The 9,792-nt window shown below is 34.1% G+C and overlaps 1 long non-coding RNA gene across 1 annotated transcript in view; it reads right to left on the bottom strand.

The window, feature by feature from the left end:
• Positions 1-303: 303 nt before the first annotated feature.
• LOC133640743 (uncharacterized) overlaps positions 304-9,792 on the bottom strand; it is an 88,536-nt gene continuing 79,047 nt past the window's right edge. Inside the window, exon 3 of the long non-coding RNA XR_009824208.1 lies at positions 304-437. This is a non-coding gene — a long non-coding RNA (uncharacterized LOC133640743). The remainder of the gene's footprint in view (positions 438-9,792) is intronic.

Raw genomic sequence — 9,792 nt, 5'->3', positions numbered from 1 at the left:
ATAGTATTGTTGATTTTCTATCTATACTTCCAGTCAGGGGTTTATTTCTTTTGTTTCTATATGCAGTTAAAGCAAGATGCTATCACGTTAGCTCGTAGCTAAAGCATTTCGCCGATGTATTGTCGTGGAGATAAAAGGCACTGAATGTCCATTTCGCGTTCTCGACTCTCATTTTCGTCGATTTTCTCTACTAAATCCTTTCAGCAAAAATATGGCAATATCGCGAAATGATCAAGTATGACACATAGAATGGATCTGCTATTCCCGTTTAAATAAAAAAAAATCGTTTCAGTAGGCCTTTAAAATACCTTTTTATTCAATTTCCATCACTTCCAGGTTTAGGTGGACAGGTGACCTGGAGACGATGAAAACTCCACACAAGTCTGGGACAAAAATCCGGTCCACAATCAAGGGGTTTTGGTTTTCACAGTGCGTTACTGTAAAGGGGAAAAAAAACACTTTTACTTTTCGGTAAGAAAATGGCAACGGAGCTGAAGAAGAAGCTCTGACCCATAATGTCGGACTTCAAATCCGACACCTTTGTCTGAAGGTGCTGAAGGAGCGTCACGTCACGCTGAGCCAAGTCGAGTGGCGTTTCAAATTGAATTGAATCGTGGAGGTTGAGGCCGTCACTGGAGGACGTGGCGAGGGGGTGTCGGCTGAGTGACTCTTCTAATTTGCAAGATAGTGGGCTATCTGGGCCATCTCCTGCTCTACGAGGCAGGTGAATGCTTGCAGAGAGGCCATTATCGACTGTGCAGCGTGTGCAAAGTCTTTTTTGTTCTGATTGTCCCCCGTCGGACCAAATATGGACCTGCTATCTACGCCCTGAACCTCAAGCCTGGGGTCGGTGGAAGGCGGCATACTTTTCAAATGGCGCCAAAGTATCAAAGTATTTAGGTTTAAAGATACAGTTAGCTAAAAAAAGCTAGCATATTTACATTAGCATGCTAACATAAGAGGCGTTGGCATACTTCCGAGATGGCGGCAAGTATCCAAATACTTAATTGACAGCACAGAGTATCAAAAATCATCCGTTTTAGGTTTAAAAATACTAAATTCGTAAAAAAGCAAGCATAACATGTTAGCATGCTAACATAAGAGACGTTGGCATACTTCCAAGATGGTGGCAAGTATCCCAATACTTTCTTGACAGCACCAAGTATAAAAAAACATCCGTTTTAGGTTTGAAAATACAAAATTCATGCACATAATCACGTTTCATCAAACATATATTAACGTTGTTGCCCTAGGGTAAACTGGGTATAACACATGGCACTCTGACAAAGCTTAACCTATTGTTACTATAACAATCTACAAGGTTAATGTATGTTGCTTCTCTTTCACCCCCCCCCCCATTTTTCTGCATTCTTTCGTATGTCAAGTTATCATTACGTATATGTATTGTTGCATTTGAACAACTGTATTGTTGATAATAAAGGTAAAGTATTGGTATTGTTCATTATCAATAGCGCTATTTCTATTGGTATTTGTATTGCTCCATTTTTAGTGTAATAATGCTCATTGTCATTTCTGTATTATTTTTTATTTTCGCTAACTGCTTATTTGCTATTACTTTTACCATCATATTTGTACATGTCGTATTTGCTGATGTTGCTCTATTGTTGTTATTGTTGTTGTGTTTGCTGTTGTTGTTTTTGTCTCTCTGTCTAATCCCCCTCTGGTCCCCACAATTCCTCCCTATGTCTTCCTTTTCTTCTCTTTCTATCCCCTCCTGCTCCGGCCCGGCTGCACCAAATGATAATATAAATACATTTAATAAAGTCAAATACAAATAAGGCAACAAGAGAAGTATCCTACACTTCTCTTTTGTAAAGTAAACAGCCGATATGGGCATCTGCATCAACTATATGATTTGCCTGAGAAGCTGGACAGGACATTAAAAAAAAAAAAAAAAATACAAAATACAAAATTCGTAAAAAAGCAAGAATAAAACGTTAGCATGCTTACATTAGCATGCTAATGTAAGAAACATTGGCATACGTCCAAGATGACACCAAGTATCCAAATACTTGTTTGACAGCACCAAGTATCAAAAAACATCCTTTTTAGGTTTAAAGATACAAAATTTGCCAAAAAGTTGGCATATTTACGTTAGCATACTAATATAAAAGATGTTGGCATACTTCCAAGATGGTGCCAAGTATCCAAATACTTGCTTGACAGCACAAAGTATCAAAACACATTTGTTTTAGGTAAAAAAATACAAAATTAGCTAAAAAGTTGGCATATTTACATAAGCATACTAATATAAGAGACGTTGGCATACTTCGAAGATGGTGCCAAGTATCCAAATATTTGCTTGACAGCACCGAGTATCAAAAACCATCCGTTTTAGACTAAAAGATACAAAAGTAGCTAAAAAGCTAGCATAAAATGTTTGCATATTTACGTTGGCATTCTAATATAAGAGTTGTCGGCATACTTCCAAGATGGTGCCAAGTATCCAAGTATCCGAGTATCAAAAACCATCCGTTTTAGGTTTAAAGATACAAAACTAGATAAAAACTTGGCATATTTACGTTAGCATACTAATATAAGAAACATTGGCCTACTTCCAAGATGGCACCAAGTATCCAAATACTTGCTTGACAGCACCAAGTATCAAAAAACATCATTATTAGGGTTAAAGATACAAAATTAGCTAAAAAGTTGGCATATTTACGTTAGTATACAAATATAAGAGACGTTGGCATACTTCCAGTATGGCGCCAAGTATCCACATACTTGCTTGACAGCACCAAGTATCAAAAAACATTTGTTTTAGGTAAAAAAATACAAAATTAGCTAAAAAGTTGGCATATTTACATAAGCATACTAATACAAGAGACGTTGGCATACTTCGAAGATGGTGCCAAGTATCCAAATATTTGCGTGACAGCACCAAGTATCAAAAACCATCCGTTTTAGACTAAAAGATACAAAATTAGCTAAAAAGCTGGCATAAAATGTTAGCATGCTAATGTCAGCATGCTAACATAAGAGACGTTGGCATACTTCCAAGATGGTGCCAAGTATCCAAATACTTGTTTGACAGCACCAAGTATCAAAAAACATCCTTTTTAGGTTTAAAGATACAAAATTTGCTAAAAAGTTGGCATATTTACGTTAGCATACTAATATAAAAGATGTTGGCATACTTCCAAGATGGTGCCAAGTATCCAAATACTTGCTTGACAGCACAGAGTATCAAAAAACATTTGTTTTAGGTAAAAAAATACAAAATTAGCTAAAAAGTTGGCATATTTACATAAATATACTAATATAAGAGACGTTGGCATACTTCGAAGATGGTGCCAAGTATCCAAATATTTGCTCGACAGCACCGAGTATCAAAAACCATCCGTTTTAGACTAAAAGATACAAAAGTAGCTAAAAAGCTAGCATAAAATGTTTGCATATTTACGTTGGCATTCTAATATAAGAGTTGTCGGCATACTTCCAAGATGGTGCCAAGTATCCAAGTATCCGAGTATCAAAAACCATCCGTTTTAGGTTTAAAGATACAAAACTAGATAAAAACTTGGCATATTTACGTTAGCATGCTAATATAAGAAACATTGGCCTACTTCCAAGATGGCACCAAGTATCCAAATACTTGCTTGACAGCACCAAGTATCAAAAACCATCCGTTTTAGGTTTGAAAATACTAAATTTGTAAAAAAGCAAGCATAAAATGTTAGCATGCTTACATTAGCATGCTAATGTAAAAAACATTGGCATACTTCCAAGATGGCACCAAGTATCCAAATACTTGCTTGACAGCACCAAGTATCAAAAAACATCATTATTAGGGTTAAAGATACAAAATTAGCTAAAAAGCTGGCATATTTACGTTAGTATACAAATATAAGAGACGTTGGCATACTTCCAGTATGGTGCCAAGTATCCAAATACTTGCTTGACAGCACCAAGTATCAAAAAACATCATTATTAGGGTTAAAGATACAAAATTAGCTAAAAAGTTGGCATATTTACGTTAGTATACAAATATAAGAGACGTTGGCATACTTCCAGTATGGCGCCAAGTATCCAAATACTTGCTTGACAGCACCAAGTATCAAAAAACATTTGTTTTAGGTAAAAAAATACAAAATTAGCTAAAAAGTTGGCATATTTACATAAGCATACTAATACAAGAGACGTTGGCATACTTCGAAGATGGTGCCAAGTATCCAAATATTTGCTTGACAGCACCGAGTATCAAAAACCATCCGTTTTAGATTAAAAGATACAAAATTAGCTAAAAAGCTGGCCTAAAATGTTAGCATGCTAATGTCAGCATGCTAACATAAGAGACGTTGGCATACTTCCAAGATGGTGCCAAGTATCCAAATACTTACTAGACAGCACCGAGTATCAAAAACCATCTGTTTTAGGTTTGAAAATGCTAAATTCGTAAAAAAGCAAGCATAAAACATTAGCATGCTTACATTAGCATGCTAATGTAAGAAACATTGGCATACGTCCAAGATGGCAGCAAGTATCCAAATACTTACTTGACAGCACCAAGTTTAAAAAACATCCTTTTAGGTTTAAAGATACAAAATTTGCTAAAAAGTTGGCATATTTACGTTAGCATACCAACATAAGAGACGTTGGCATACTTCCAAGATGGTGCCAAGTATCCAAATACTTACTTGACAGCACCGAGTATCAAAAATCATCCGTTTTAGGTTTAAAAATACTAAATTCGTAAAAAAGCAAGCATAAAACGTTAGCATGCTTACATTATCATGCTAATGCAAAAAACATTGGCATACTTCCAAGATGGCACCAAGTATCCAAATACTTGTTTGACAGCACTAATTATCAAAAAACATCCCTTTTAGGTTTAAAGATACAAAATTAGCTAAAAAGTTGGCATATTTACGTTAGCATACATAAGAGAAGTTGGCATACTTCCAATATTGTGCCAAGTATCCAAATTCTTACTTGACAGCACCGAGAATCAAATACTATCCGTTTTAGGTTTAAAAATACAAAATTAGTAAAAAAGCAAACATAAAAGGTTAGCATCCTTAAGTTAGCATGCTAATGTAAGCATGCTAACATTTTAGCATCCAAATACTTGCTTGATATATATATATATATATATATATATATATATATATATATATATATATATATATATATATATATATATATATATATATATATATATATATATATATATATATATATATGTTTAATATATATATGAATATACATATATATGTATATACATACATCTGTATGTATATACATACATATATACAGTACATATGTACATATATACAAACATAAATATATATTTTATTTTATTTATTTATTTATTAAATGATTTTGTATCTTTTTTTGAAAACGACGAATCAATTAAAAATGAGTATTTTTTCCAGCAATGCTGAATTTAACATTCATTACTACCTTAAAAACACACAAAAGTACCAAAAATGGATACTGTTGAGTACCGATACTAATTTCCAGGTACCGCGTTGGTTCATGTGTGAAAGGTGCCCGTCACTAATGTGAGGAGCAACGGCGTATCCCAACATTTTGTCAAGTTCATAAAAAAAAACTACAAATCGGGTGGGTTACCTACAGCCACAGTCCTTGCCGGCAATGTTTGTTGACCCGGTGCCAATCACACACTGCGGTTATTAATTTTTGCTCCAGGTTATAATCAATATTTGGCATTTTTGTCCAGTGAAGCAACTATATAGGGGTGACAGTTTGACCCTTGCACGGACTATTCCACTTTACATGAAGTCCTACACGTGTGTGTACAAATGCAACATTCCGCTTTCATTTTGATGATGTTTGAACTTTAAAGTTACAATAAAAAAAAAGTAACATTTTGCTGTGACAGTGGGTGTCCGGGCAGGTCTCGTCCCTCTGCAGACTGCACTTTGAGCAAAGCGGGCTTAAACATAACTTCAGTGTGGAAAGTGTGGAAGAATGAAGGAGAGTAGAAGATAAAGAGAGGTCGGGTTTTTTTCAACCTTTCTTATCTCTGACTTTTTAACTTAATACTTGCACTCCATTTCCGTCTGCTGTGAGCTTGCAGCCACACAGGAGCTCTGATAAGGAACAGGATGTTTGACGTGAGCACGCTGGACTGAGTGCAAGAGACACACCCTCCTTTTGGCGTGCTACTTAATGTTTATATAGCACATTACCCAGAAGGCTTTGCGCTTTACACAGGAACAGGATGTAGGCCTGACTTACGCGGGAGGATAACAATTGTACGGTTTGATGAATTAAAAAAAACAAAAACAGTAAAAATATGTAATTTAATGAAAAAAGCTGACATTTTGATGCAAATCATTTGCGGCCCTTAGCTCAGATTTTGTTGGCATAATGTCTGAAAAAAAAAACAGTAAAAAATGTGATATAAAAGAGTGAAAATATTTAATGTAATGATATATATATACACTGTGTGTGTGTATATATATATGTATACACATACACACAGTGTATATACATACATACACGTGTATATATATACGTATATATATATATATATATATATATATATATATTAGGGGTGTGGGAAAAAATTGATTCGAATTCGAATCGCGATTCTCACGTTGTGCGATTCAGAATCGATTCTCATTTTAAAAAAATCAATTTATTTATTTATTAATTTTTTTTATTAATTTTTTTTATTTTTTTATTTTAATTAATCAATCCAACAAAACAATACACAGCAATACCATAACAATGCAATCCAAACATACAAACATGACACAGAGCAAACCAAAAGTAGTGAAACAAAAATGAATATTATCAACAACAGTATCAATATTAGTTACAATTTCAACATAGCAGTGATTAAAAATCCCTCATTGACATTATCATTAGACATTTAGTTTATGAGATGCGATGCAAGTGTAAGCCACTGTGACACTAATGTTAATTTTTTGTATTTTTTGTATTTATTAATGTTTGTAATGATAATATCAATGAGGGATTTTTAATCACTGCTATGTTGAAATTGTTACTAATATTGATACTGTTGTTGATAATATTCAATTTTGTCTCACTACTTTTAGATTGTTCCGTGTCATGTTTGTGTCTCCTCTCAATTGCTCTCAATTGCTCTGTTTATTGCTATTCTGAATGTTGCTGGGTCGGGTTTTGTTTTGAAATTGTATTGCATTATTATGGTATTGTTGTGTATTGTTTTCATAAAGAAAAAAAACCCAAAAACAAACAAAAAATAAATCGTTTTTGAATCGAGAATCGTGTTGAATTGAAAAAAAAAAAAAGATTCTGAATCGAATCGTGACCCCAAGAATCGATTTTGAATCGAATCGTGGGACACCCAAAGATTCCCAGCCCTAATATGTATACATATATATATATATATATATATATATATATATATATATATATATATATATATATATATATATATATATATATATATATATATATATATATATATATATATATATATACTGTTTCAGATGAAAGTTCTCTTTTTCTGGCCATTTTGAGCGTTTAATTGACCCCACAAATGTGATGCTCCAGAAACTCAATCTGCTCAAAGGAAGGTCAGTTTTGTAGCTTCTGTAACGAGCTAAACTGTTTTCAGATGTGTGAACATGATTGCACAAGGGTTTTCTAATCATCAATTAGCCTTCTGAGCCAATGAGCAAACACATTGTACCATTAGAACACTGGAGTGATTGTTGCTGGAAATGGGCCTCTATACACCTATGTAGATATTGCAGCAAAAACCAGACATTTGCAGCTAGAATAGTCATTTACCACATTAGCAATGTATAGAGTGTATTTCTTTAAAGTTAAGACTAGTTTAAAGTTATCTTCATTGAAAAGTACAGTGCTTTTCCTTCAAAAATAAGGACATTTCAATGTGACCCCAAACTTTTGAACGGTAGTATACATATGTATACATACATACATACATATATATGTATATATACATACATACATACATACATATATATGTATATATACATACATACATACATACATATATATGTATATATACACACACATACATACATATATATGTATATATACATACATACATACACATACATCCAATCCAATCCACTTTATTTATATAGCACATTTAAACAACAGGAATGTTTCCAAAGTGCTGCACAGCCATATTAAAAACAATATTAAAAACAATATTAAAAACAATATTATGCTCCACATATGACTGAATAAAAACAAAAAATAAATAAATATAAAACCAATATAAAAACAATATAAAAATAAATATGATTAAAAACGATTTTAAAAGGTAAAACCAATTAATGTATCATGTATATATATATATATATATATATATATATATATATATATATATATATATATATATATATATATATATATATATATAAAACGTTGCATTTGTGTTGTAGAATATTGGTTGGTAAATGACCACAATTCAATGGTCAAATCAACGTCAGAACCCAACATTGATTTAAGATTGTTAAAAAGTATGTTGTTTTAACATTGTATTTGTGTTGTAGATTATTGGTTGGGAAATGACCAAATTTCAATGGTCAAATCAACGTCAGAACCCAACATTGAATAAACGTCGTCAAATGGCATATTGTTCAACGTTGTATTTGTGTTGTAAAATATATGTCAAAAATGACCGAAATTCAATGGTCAAATCAACGTCAGAACCCAACATTGAATAAATGTTGTCAAAAAGCATGTTGTTTCAATGTTGTATTTGTGTTGTAGAACATTGGTTGGGAAATGACCAAAATTTGATGGTCAAATCAACGACAGAACCCAACATAGATTAAACGTCGTCAAAAAACATGTTGTTTCAACGTTAGGTTTGAGTTGCTCAACGTCAGGACCTACTTCAACAAGTTCTCAACGTTGTTTCAATGTCTTGTGCCTGCTGGGTGGAGCCTATCCCAACAGGCCCACAACAACAAGGACACTACGTACAGAACCACACTGATAGACTTTCTAACAACAGACACCATTCATAAACTCGTGTAATCATAAAATCTATCATAGTCTGACCTTCAGTGCAACGCACACCTGAGGCCGACACTGAAACAACAAAAAACTACAATCGATCCCCCCCCCCCCCAGGCGTAGAAGACATCTCCACTCCCCGCTTATCACAGCCGCCATCCGCGGGGCCTTAAAGCAGAACTTGTGTAAGCCAAGCGTCACGGCGGCATCGAAGTCAGCGGTCACGTCCAAGGCTGACTGGCCCAGTGTTTCCTTCCCTGCGCCGACAATAACAAACCGTGAGTGACAGCGCGGAGACGGCAGGCAGGACTCGTCTCCTGCCGTCACTTGAACGGGAGAACAAGTGGAATACAGATGAGTCCCCCCCAAGAAGCGAGCCACGTGAGAACAGGAAGGTATGTGGGGAATGTGAGCAAGTACTTGAGTTTACATAGGAAATAATGCAAAGACGGTTCTAGAAACATAATTCATGTTTTAAGTATTGTGGTGATTTAATTAGAGATGTCGATAAATGGCTTAAAATGTAATATCGAAAATTATCGGTATCGTTTTTTTTCATTATCGGTATCGTTTTGTTTTGTTTTTTTAATTAAATCAACATAAAAAACACAAGATACAGTTACAATTAGTACACCAACCCAAAAAACCTCCCTCCCCCATTTACACTCATTCACACAAAAGGGTTGTTTCTTTCTGTTATTAATATTCTGGTTCCTACATTATATATCAATATATATCAATACAGTCTGCAAGGGATACAGTCCGTAAGCACACATGATTGTGCGTGCTGCTGGTCCACTAATAGTACTA

This window comes from Entelurus aequoreus, linkage group LG23 (genome assembly GCF_033978785.1).
Source record: "Entelurus aequoreus isolate RoL-2023_Sb linkage group LG23, RoL_Eaeq_v1.1, whole genome shotgun sequence".
NCBI classification, from domain to species: domain Eukaryota; kingdom Metazoa; phylum Chordata; class Actinopteri; order Syngnathiformes; family Syngnathidae; genus Entelurus; species Entelurus aequoreus.
The sequence above is the reverse complement of the archived record's forward strand: the minus strand, read 5'-3'. Positions and strand labels throughout refer to the sequence as shown.